General features: G+C 43.7%; 1 long non-coding RNA gene across 2 annotated transcripts in view; it reads left to right on the forward strand.

Annotated features, from left to right (window-relative positions):
* The window catches only part of LOC136315742 (uncharacterized), a 62,439-nt gene that overhangs the window by 613 nt on the left and 49,363 nt on the right, over positions 1 to 12,463 (forward strand). The window lies entirely within an intron of this gene.

Here is a 12,463-nt window from a genome sequence, read left to right on the forward strand (position 1 = left end):
CGAGGTCGAGGCAGGGGTGCGCACACGGTGGTGGTCCTAGTTTGGGGATGCCCGGCTGCTTACGGCTCGGTGGGCCGCGCCGGGCGGTACCCGCTGCCCGAGCAGCCGAGGCAGGTGGGTTATCTGGGGAAGTGTAGTCATCCTGTCCCCGAAGAAGTCTTAGCTTCGGTTTTACGCATCAGCCCTGTAGTTCATCAGCTGTTCACTCTTCTATGGAATAGAAATGATGCCTAGGTCACAGGGCTATCGGAAACCGCTAATGAAATAATGAGTGCAAGTGTGGCTGGTGTGAAATGTAAGGACTATTTATATCTTGGAGTCAGTTAACTTTGCTGGCATATGTAGGTGTCCACACAGAGAAAGAACGAGGAGGAATGTAGCCTTCTGCACTGATAGGAAAGTGGATGGCTCCGCATCCAGGGTAGGGGTCCCCCTTGCAAAACCTTTTCTCCTCTCACTGGAGAGGCTTGGCCAATAAAAAGCCAAGTAGCAGTAACTTTCTTAGAAAATGATCCTATGGAGAACGAAATTACTACGTACTGACATGATGCAAACGCGATGAAATTATTGCCAGTTCTTATTCCCTTCACATGTACCTAAAAGAAGAAAACTGGATGTGTTTTACAAACTAAGCTTCATTGGCATCCAACCAGAATACAGGAAGCCAACAAAAAGGTAACTGCACAGTGTTCCCTGTAAGTGGGAGCTGTGAACAGTGATGGCTACGTGGATCTTGCTGTCTTATTGAATCAACAGAAGCATTCAGGTTTGACTGGATAACAAATCTCAAAATTAGCAAAAATAAACTGGTATTAATTGATATAATAGGTAACTGTTGTAATAGGATTATCATATTACAGATGATTATTAACTAGAGCACAGCTAATACCTGAGAGAGAAAAACAACTTTTTTTTTTTTTTACAAAAATCCAAACATAAATGGAGTTTAGTGACGCATCCGTCAAAGTCCCATCACTTAGAATTCTATTATTCAGCAAATATTTGTTGGGTTCATTGTACACAATGGACAGTATTTATTGAAGGAATAATATATATATGAAGAAAATAAGGTTTAATTCCTGTTTTGAGAAGCTCTTAGTTTGGTTGACATAAACAATTATAGTATGTATACAATTTCTATCATAAGTAATTTAAATAATAGCTGCTGTAAGAGATCAAAGGAGAGAGAAATCGCTACCATGTGAGGTGGTCACGGAGCCTTCATGCAGTATGTAGACTGAGCTGGACCCAGGATTCCAATAGATCAAGGTAGTGGGAAGGGCTGAATAGGAAAGACATTCCCAATGGAAAGAATGGTATGAGCAGAGGTGTGGAAGGAAGAGAGCATGGTGAAAGAAAGCCATTTAACATTGGGTTCTGAACAGAAAGAGGGTGAACAGTCAAGTTGGAACCAGACTATGTTCATGTTTGAGGCCAAAGAATGTTATGGGTTTAAAAATGGCTGGAAAAGTTCCTACCAAGTTACTGGCAGTATATTTGGGAGGAAGGAGAAAAATGAATTCTTTTACTGCTGACTGAAGAAACACCAGATAAAGAAATAGGAATACAGCAATCTTCAGGAGATAATTATGTGTTATTGTTTGATGGGGACAGCTTTTGTCTTGGGATGATGAGGAGGTTCTGGAGATGGATGGTGGTTATGGTTGCACAACAGTGTGAATGTACTTAATGCCACTTAAAATGGTTAAATGCTATCTGACCAGGTGGTGCTACAGTGGATAGAGCGTCGGACTGGGATGTGGAGGACCCAGGTTCGAGACCCCGAGGTCGCCAGCTTGAGCGTGAGCTCATCTGGTTTGGGCAAGGCTCACCAGCTTGAGCCCAAGGTCGCTGGCTTGAGCAAGGGGTCACTCGGTCTACTGTAGCCCCTCGTTCAAGGCACATATGAGAAATCAATGAACAACTAAGGAACCACAATGGAGAATTGATGTTTCTTATCTCTCTCCCTTCCTGTCTGTTCCTATCTGTCCCTCTCTCTGACTCTCTCTGTCTGCCACACACAAAAAAAATGGTTAAATGCTAAATTTTATCAATGTTATACCAAAGTAAAAAAAAAACTTGTAAAAAGTAGCAATCTGATTTAGATAGCTTTAAAAGGGCAAAGATGTCACAGATATCAGTATGATTTGAGACCTCAAAGTAAGATTATATTTAAAAAGGCAGAAAGTAGTAGGTAATGCATTTTAAAAAGACATCCATCAAAAATCACTATATTTTAATATTTAGATAACTTTAATAAATGCTTTTTAATTCCCAGTGCACTTAGTATAAAATACCTCATTCACCCTCTAACTCATAGTTGAGTCACTTTAGTTGTTCATTGATTGCTTCTCATATGTGCCTTGATGGGCTAGGGGGGCTCAAGCCAATGACCATGGGCTTCAAGCCAGCAACCTTTGGGCACAAGCCAGCGACCATGGGATCATTTCGATGATCCCACACTCACGTCAGCAACCTTGCATTCATGCCAGCGACCTCAGGGTTTTGAGCCTGGGACCTCAGTGTCCCAGGTTGACATTCTATCCACTGCAGTACCACCAGTCAGGCAATAGATGGGGTTCTTGATAGAGATAGTTGGCAAAATGAGACTACTCAGAGGTTTTGATTCCAAAATTTGTGCTTTTTACACTGTTATACTGTTGTAATGGTTAACTTTTATTGAACACCTTCTATGAGCCAGACACTTTTCTTGTACTCTTTCTACTCCTTACAGCAACATTGTACATACTTCTGTATCAGTGAAGAAACAGGCTTCTCTTTCCTAAGGCACATGGCTAGAGAAAGCAAGTTTGGCCTGACCTGCAGTGGCACAGTGGGTAAAAGTGTCAACCTGGAACGCTGAGGTCGCAGGTTCAAAACCCCAGGCTTGCCTGGTCAAGGCACATATGGGAGTTGATGCTTTCTGCTCTTCCCCCCCCCCCCTTCTCTCTCTCTCTCTCTGTCTCCTCTTTCAAAAAAACGAATACACAAAATCTAAAAAGAAAAAAAAAAAAAAGATCTACCAGAAGACATTTAAAAAAAAAATTAAAAAAAAAAAAAGAAAGCGAGTTTGGAATTTGAGACTGGCTTCAATCCCAAAGCCTGTTTTTGCTCTTAACTGTTAAATCTTAACTAACCCATTGGCCTAGTTAATTAATGTCTCATAAATTATTCCCTTACAGGTAAATAAAATTAAGGATCATAGTGTCATCAATTGTGATTTTTTTTAAAGTATGTGATAATAACACTCAAAGGGGCAACGTCCTGCAACAAGTAACCTCTTCTCTTAGATTTATTGTGCATTTGTCTTCCCTCTTATGCTAGTGAAGGTAAGGATGGACCAGGCACTGTCTCTGTTAGGAAATACCCTCCACGAGAAATTCTAGGCTGGGTGGTTTCGATCAGTTCTAAGTATTCATATTTTTATATCTGGGTTTTTTTTCTTGGTGTGATTTTAGTTGGATTCAAGTCACCACTGAAGTGAGATCCAGGAAAAAAGGACCAAGGGACAGCTTACCCTGCTTTTGTTCTAGTCTTTATTCTCTTTTTTGTTTGTTTTTTAGATTTTATTTATTGATATTTGGAGCGAGAGGAGAGAGAGAGAGAGAAATGGAGGGGGAGTGAGAAGGAGGAGGGAGAAGCGGGAATCATCTGCTCGTCGTAGTTGCTTCCTGTGTGTGCTTGACCCGGCAAGTCCAGGGATTAGAACTGGCGACCTCAGTGTTTCAGGTTAATATGTTATCCACTGTAGTCTTTATTCTCTAAACCAGGCAAAGGAAACTTTGCTCCAAGCTCACCAGTCAACCACATTAGGATGTTGGATTGCAGCTCTTGCTGGTTCAGGTTCTGGGCCTTGGCCATATTTTCCTTTCTCTCTCTGTAGTTTGAGTGAATTGAAAGAATTAAAATGATGTGGGGGACTGATGTGTGAGAGGAAAAGCTGAGCGAAAAGAATGAGACCCCCTTCATTGGGAAAGGAATGGAACTGGGAAGAATAATAATGGGAGAGGGATGTCACTTTGTGAATATTTTTGTGGAAAAAGAATTATTACAAGAAAACCACATGTGCTGTATTTTTATAGAGTGGTGGCAATTTTCAAGTATTTTTTATTAATATTGTTTTATTCATTCAGTACCTTTTTTTTTTTTTTTTGTATTTTTCCGAAGCTGGAAACGGGGAGGTAGTCAGACAGACTCCTACATGCGCCTGACCGGGATCCACCCGGCATGCCCACCAGGGGGAGATGCTCTGACCATCTGGGGCGTCGCTCTGCTGCAATCAGAGCCATTCTAGCGCCTGAGGCAGAGGCCACAGAGCCATCCTCAGTGCCCGGGCAAACTTTGCTCCAGTGGAGCCTTAGCTGTGGGAGGGGAAGAGAGAGACAGAGAGGAGGGAGAGGGGGAGGGGTGGAGAAGTGGATGGGCGCCTCTCCTGTGTGCCCTGGCTGGGAATCGAACCCAGTACTCCTTCACGCCAGGCCGACGCTCTACCACTGAGCCAACCGGCCAGGGCCAGCACCTATTTATTGAGTACCTATATCTGCCAGTCACAGGTATAATGTTGGATTATATCTGCAGTATTAGAATTTTATTAAATTGTAAGTACTATATATGTATCATTAGCTGTTATACATGGTAAAATCTTGTTTGGTGAGCTTGGATGTAAAACATAGATGAGCATAATTCAAGCAGAGAAATAGAATAGTGCAAATTCATAATAGCCCTGGGAAACCTAGCTTCCCTTCAGGATTAGGCAGAGATTTTGCCGGAAGTTGTGCCATTGGTAGGCTTGTTCCCATGCAGGGGGTTGTGCTGCCCACACAGTGGATCTGAGTGGGCATTTTCATGGTCACTGTACTGTCCTAGAGTATTGCCATTCATTCATTTCCAGAAAATACTTTCTTGATTTGTTTATTCCCATTAAATATATATGAACCTGGCAGTGAACAAAACAGAAGAGTTACTACCTTCATGCAGCTTTTATTCATTGGGAGAACAGATTTTTTTTAAAGAAGTAAATAAAAACAAAAGAATTTTACTGTGTGATAAATACTCTGATGGAAATAATAGCTAACATCTATTGCGTGCTAATTGTGCTTGAATTCTTTTTTTTTTTAATTATTTTTATTTATTTATTCATTTTTTTAGAGGGGGGGGGAAGAGAGAGAGAGAGAGAGAGAGAAGGGGGGGAGGAGCAGGAAGCTTCAACTCCCATATGTGCCTTGACCAGGCAAGCCCAGGGTTTTGAACCAGCAACCTCAGCATTCCAGGTCAATGCTTTATCCACTGCGCCACCACAGGTCAGGCATTGTGCTTGAATTCTAAGTGCTTTATATGTATGAATGAATTTAATCTTCCCAAAGGTAAGTACTTTTTATTCCCAGTTTTCAGAAAAACCTGAGGTGAATAGTGCATAAGTAAGTGAGCCCCAGGATCATTCAGAATGAAAGGAATGAGACTTAGAGAATGCTTAGGCAGTATTTATTTGTTTATTTAATAGTTGACGTTCAACACCGTATTAGTTTCAGATGTACAGATAGTGGTTAGACATTTATTTACTTTGCAAAGCGATCCTCCCAACAAGCACAACACGCACCTGGCACCATACATAGGTATTACACCATTGACTGTATTCCCTATGCGTGTTTTACATCCCTGTGACTACTTTGTCACCGCCAATGTGCGCTTCCTAATCCATCTACCTCTTTCACTCAGTCCCCCAGCCCCCTCCTACACAGCAGCCATCACTCTGTTCTCTGCATCCATGAGTTCCTCTCTCGCAGGAAAGACCTCTCTGAAGAAGTGCTACTTGAGTTAAAACCTAAATGAAGAAAAGGGAATTAGTTGTACAGTTGAGAGGGTGGGATTTGGCAGGAAAAGACAAGAATTCCAGGTTGAAGGAACAGCATGTGCGATGGCTTATGTCAGGGGGGAGGTTAACACATTGGAGAACTGGCAGACGGCAGTAGTGGCAAGATGGAGAGCGGTGGCGAATGAGGCTGGAGGAAAGGACAGGGCTAGGTTCTTTTATTTTAGATAGAGAGAGAGAGAGGGAGAGAAAAGAGAACAGGGGGAGGAGCAGGAAGCATCAACTCCCATATGTGCCTTGACCAGGCAAGCCTGGGGTTTCGAACCGGCGACCTCAGCGTTCCAGGTGGACGGTTAGGGCTAGGTTCTTTAGGACCTTGTGTGGCAAGGTCGCACTTTCATTCTCTTCTGCGGCACACCACAGGCTTCTGGACTCTGCTGGAACATTAGTTTGTTTTTAAAGTTCTTTATTGTTTGTATAAACTGTTTCAGAGGAGAGTCGTTTGCTTTCGTTGGTCACCTTGCTTTCACTCTGTGGAGCATCTGACTTCCTTCATGTGACTGGTGATTTTTCATTGTGTTCATGTTTATAAGTGAAGGTTAAGATTGTTCAGTCCTAATAACTATTGCAGGGGCTGCTTAACACACTTCCCACTCCCACCCCCGTTTCACCCGCCATTCCCACCCCCTTTCACCTCATGCTTGTAATAGACAAAACAGTTGTGGGCATATGACCAGACCTGGCCAGCAATAAGTCTCTGGAATTATTTTCTGCAGCTGGAAAATTTGGCTGCCATACTCGTCGGAATTCATTTTTATAAACAATAAAACCTATTTTGGTTAATGTTTTGAGAAGTAAGTTATTGGGAGGGAATTGGGAAGTTCATACAACCAAGTGGAAGGCTGAAGATAAAGCTTGAGCTCAATGGAAGTAAGACGTAATTTCAGCCTGAAGATGTTCCCGCTAACACCATCTCTAGCATTTTGGCTTTGCTCCTGGATTCTGTGGGCACTAGATGCTTGCACCATGTCACTGAACACTCACCACCACACCTGCTGCAGCAGCTATCCTGCGTCATCTCCAGCTCCGCAGCCTTTACACTTTTCCCTCTAGAGCCGTGGTAGTCAACCTGGTCTCTACCGCCCACTAGTGGGCGTTCCAGCTTTCAGGGTGGGCGGTAGCGGAGCAACCAAAGTATAAATAAAAAGGTAGATTTAACTATAGTAAGTTGTTTTATAAAGATTTATTCTGCCAAGCAGCAAAAATCTCACATAAAGTACTTGGTAAGTAATTATTATTATATGCTTTAACTTGCTGTAACTCTGCTTTATAAATTTTTTTTTTTGTATTTTCTGAAGCTGGAAATGGGGAGAGACAGTCAGACAGACAGCATGCGCCCGACCGGGATCCACCCGGCACGCCCACCAGGGGGCGATGCTCTGCCCCTCCAGGGCGTCGCTCTGCTGCGACCAGAGCCACTCTAGCGCCTGGAGCAGAGGCCAAGGAGCCATCCCCAGCACCCGGGCCATCTTTGCTCCAATGGAGCCTTGGCTGCAGGAGGGGAAGAGAGAGACAGAGAGGAAGGCGGGGGGGGTGGAGAAGCAAATGGGCGCTTCTCCTATGTGCCCTGGCCGGGAATCGAACCTGGGTCCCCCGCATGCCAGGCCGACGCTCCACTGCTGAGCCAACCGGCCAGGGCCTGCTTTATAAATTTTATAAAGTTACTTCCCTATTTTATAAATCACCATTACTGTGGAACGGTGGCCGGTTAGAAAATTTTACTACTAACAGAGATACAGAAGTGGGTAGTAGATATGATAAGGTTGACTACCCTTGCTCTAGATTCAAGGTTTTTGGCTGGGAGTATCTGAGTGGCTACACTCAAGCCTTGTTCCTGTGCTCTGGCTTCCAGAGAACAGGGAGTTATACCCATGTTTCCTCTTTCAACCCCTGCAATGAGCTGCAGAGCCCTATTTAGGGAGTCCCTGCCTACTGGAAAGGGTATTTGAATGCTGAGCAGCCAGTAGGATAATATCCATTGATTCTGTACAGTTTTCTATTACCTCAGGGGCTGTGGTGGAAATTGAGCTAATGTTGCCATCTTCCCTATCACTTGGAGAAAGCCAATCTAGAGAAAGAGAAAATGAGGCCAACCCATAGAGGCAGCTGAAAAATGGGCTGTAGGCAAAGAAAAGAGGAAGAGAAAGATGTTTGGTGGGAAGGAAAGAGGGAGAGATGGGACAGTGGTAGGAAGAGAAGGTAACTACAGATTATTTTGAGCTCTGGGCTTTTTCATGTCAGATGGCAGCTGTATCATCCTCTGAGTTACATGAACTATTAAATCCCCTGTATGCAGTTTAATGCTGTTTAGTGTTGGATTTCATTCGTTTGCTATCAAAGAGACCCAGTTAATGTAGAAGTTGAAACGGGTGCACCTACAATTCCGAGTTATTGTTTACACTCCTTTTCATTTCTCAATGCCAGAAGGAGAAGGCTGGGTCACCCCCAAAAGTTCTGAATGGAGTGGGTTGACTTTCAAATGATCCATTGTCCTGGAGATTATGGTCTATCAGTTTTTCACACCTCTGTAACCTATGAACCAGGTGAAGTCTGTAGGAGGATTTTACCTCTGAGTAGAGGTGGATCTTTTTTTGGTTGCACAGGAAAGCCGCAAACATGCCTCCTCTTAGATGAGGGGTGACTTTAGTGGCTGTAGACATTAAAATGAGCCTATTATATGACCAGAAGTAATCTGGTAGGTAGGATTTCTTTTCTCTAAGACCTCAAATTATGTCAACAGAGCGGGGGAAGTTTTAGAGAGGGATGGAAGAGGGTTGTTTGTAGTCTGGGTTACCTCCCAAAATAGAGTCAAAGACTTGTTTGTAGGTAATTTATTTGAAATGATCCAAAGAACCAGTGGAAGAAAGAAGCAGGAGGAAAAGCCATTGCAAACGCACATTATGATACTGGTCACTGCTGTAGGCTGACTTGAACTCAGTTTTGCTGGAATCTTTTGAAAAGCTATACATAATGTGTCTCAAAATTGCCTGCCCAAAGAAAGGGGGAAAGCCCTTAGCCATTGACACCCAACCCCCATTCATCAAAGGCTAACTTACGGGACATTGCTATTGTGCATGCATGGAGACGTGGAGTGCTCCACAGGGGTTCTATGCAATCGTACAATATTGGAGAAGCTCCGGGGCAGAAAAGTAAAAGATGTATGATGCAGGTGAAGTGAAGTGCTTCCCGTTTTCATCTATGTGGACTGGCTGTCCTAGCAGTGGCTCGAGTAAAGGTGGGTCCAGCGGATGCGATGCAGCCAAGAGATGTCCGACGTAAGGGGTGAAAATGTGCTGAATTCTTAATCTTATAAAAGGGCTAAAATAGGCCCTGGCCAGTTGGCTCAGTGGTGGAGCGTCGGCCTGGCATGCGGGGGACCCGGGTTCTATTCCCGGCCAGGGCACATAGGAGAAGCGCCCATTTGCTTCTCCACCCCCTCCCCCTCCTTCCTCTCTGTCTCTCTCTTCCCCTCCCGCAGCAGAGGCTCCATTGGAGCGAAGATGGCCCGGGGGTTGGGGATGGCTCCTTGGCCTCTGCCCCAGGCACTGGAGTGGCTCTGGTCGTGGCAGAGCGACGCCCCAGAGGGGCAGAGCATCGCCCCCTGGTGGGCGTGCCGGGTGGATGGATCCCGGTCGGGCGCATGCGGGAGTCTGTCTGACTGTCTCTCCCCGTTTCCAGCTTCAGAAAAATACCAAAAAAAAAAAAAAAAAAAAAAGGGGGCTAAAATAAATTTAGTTAGGTCATAGCTAATGAAAAATGACAGATTTGAGAATATGGATTTTAAAAATATAAAAGATAACCATTTGTTGAAACAAAAATATGTACACCTTCAGGATCACTGGAGAAAATAAAAACATGCGGTTTATAGAACAAGAGTTAAAAAATAAGCAATGAAAGAAAAATAGACAAGTGGGAGTCCATCAAACTAAGAAATTTATACACAGCAAAGGAAACAAAAGAGTTAAGAGACAACCTATGGCCTGCCCAGGCAGGGGTGCAGTGGCTAGAACGTTGGCCTGGAATGCCGAGGACCCAGGTTTGAAACCCGTAGGTCGTCTTGAGCCCCAAGTTTGCTGGGTTGAGCAAGGGGTCACTGGCTCAGCTGGAGCCCCCTGGTCAAGACACATGTGAGAGAGCAATCAATAACCAACTAAGGTGCCGCAACAAAGAATTGATGCTTTTCATCTCTTTGCCTTACTTTCTGTCCCTCTCACTAAAAAAGAAAAAAGAAAAAAAAAATCTAGGGAATGGGAGAAAATATTTGCAAACCGTACAGTAAGGGGATAATATCCAAAATATATGAGGAGCTCCAGCAACTCACTAGCAAAATACCAAATAACCCAATTAAAAAATGGGCAAAGTTCCTGCATAGACATTTCTTCAAAGAAGACATGCAGCAGCCAACAGGTATATGAAAAGGTGTTCAACATCACCTGTCAGCAGGTATGTGCAAGCCAAAACCACAGTGAGATATCAGCTCACACCTGTTAGAATGGCTGTTATCAGAAAGAGAAAATAAATGTTTGTGAGGATGTGGAGAAAGGGGAACCCTTGTGTACTGTTGGGGGGGTACAAAATGGTGAAATAACTATGAAAAACAATGTGGAGGCTCCTCAAAAAATTAAAAATGGACCTACCATAGCCTGACCAGGTGGTGGCTCAGTGGATGGAGCGTTGGACTGGGATGCAGAGGACCGGGTTCGGGACCCCGAGGTCGCCAGCTTGAGTGCGGGCTCATCTGGTTTGAGGAAAAGCCCACCAGCTTGAACCCAAGTTCGCTGGCTCCAGCAAGGGGTTACTCGGTCTGCTGAAGGCCTGCGGTCAAGGCACACATGGGGGGGGGGCAATCAATGAACAACTAAGGTGTTGCAATGCACAATGGAAAACTGATGATTGATGCTTCTCGTCTCTCCGTTCCTGTCTATCCCTCTCTCTGACTCACTCTCTGTCTCTGTAAAAAATAAATAAAAAAGATTTTAAAAAATGGACCTACCATATGATCTCGCAACCTCACCTCTGTGTATATACATATATATCCAAAGAAAGTGAAATAAGTATCACGAAGAGATATCTGCACTCCCATGTTCATTGCAGCACTGTTCACAATAGCCAAGATGTAGAAACAACCTAACTGTCCATTGATGGATGGATGAATAAAGTAAATGTGAGATATGTATGTATTTATGTGTGTACAAACACACATACACACTATCCATTCTATGTACACATACACATACACACACTGGAATATTATCCAGCCTTTAAAAAGAAGGAAAGTCTGCCATTTTAACAAAATGGATGAAACTGGAGGATATTATGCTGAGTGAAATAAGCCAGACACAGAAAGACAAGTACTGCATGATCTCATGTATATATGGAATTAAAAAGCTGAACTCACAAAAGCAGAGTAGAATGATGCTTGCTAGGGGCTAGGGGGTGGGGAAAATGGGGAGATATTGGTCAAAGGGTACAAACATAGTTAAGAGAGAACTGAGGACCAGAACTTATATAGCATGGTGACTGTAGTTAATAATACTGCATTGTGTACCTGAAACTTGCTAATAGAGAAGACCTTAAGTATTCTTATCACCCACAAAGGAACTGTGTGAGGTGATAAGTTAATTACTTTGGTTGTGGTAATAATTTCACAATGTGTGTGTATATCAAAATATCACATCATGCACCTGAAATATATATAATTTTTATTTGTCAATTATACCTCAACACTGGAAAAAATTAAATTTGTCCTACCAGATATAAACTTACAACAATAGCAACTACTATAGTTATGGTTTTGGGAAAGATAAATAGACCAATGAAAGAATCGGGAGCCCCACCAAAATACCCACACACTATGTAAAAACTTTGTATTTCATTGTATCACATAAGACATTGTGAATCAATAGAAAAATGGAAGAGTGTGTGATAAATCATCCTGGGACAATTGGTTAACCTATTTGTGGAAAAAGAATGGATCCCTTATATCAAAAAATTTCAGGTGGATTGAAGACATAGTATGAAATGCAAAACTAAATTGTTAATTACCTTGCAATTGGGAGAGATTTCTGAAAGAAAGTTAAAAAAACAAAGGAGCCCTGGCCGGTTGGCTCAGTGGTAGAGCATTGGCCTGGCGTGCGGAAGTCCCGGGTTTGATTCCCGGCCAGGGCACACAGGAGAAGCGCCCATCTGCTTCTCCACCCCTCCCCCTCGCCTTCCTTTCTGTCTCCCTCTTCCCCTCCCGCAGCCGAGGCTCCATTAGAGCAAAGATGGCCCGGGCGCTGGGGATGGCTCCTTGGCCTCTGCCCCAGGCGCTAGAGTGGCTCTGGTCACGACAAAGCAACGTCCCGGAGGGGTAGAGCATCGCCCCCTGGTGGGCAAAGCGTCGCCCCTGGTGGGCGTGCCGGGTGGATCCCGGTCGGGCGCATGCGGGAGTCTGTCTGTCTCTCCCCATTTCTGGCTTCAGAAAAATACAGAAAGAAAAAAAAAATAAAGGAAAAGATCGATAATTTGGATACATTAAAATTGAGCTAATCAAAAGACAAAAATGGAAAGATGGGATTTACAGTGGTAGAAGATATTTGCAACTTACATAAC

Source organism: Saccopteryx bilineata, chromosome 11, assembly GCF_036850765.1.
Source record: "Saccopteryx bilineata isolate mSacBil1 chromosome 11, mSacBil1_pri_phased_curated, whole genome shotgun sequence".
Classification (NCBI taxonomy): domain Eukaryota; kingdom Metazoa; phylum Chordata; class Mammalia; order Chiroptera; family Emballonuridae; genus Saccopteryx; species Saccopteryx bilineata.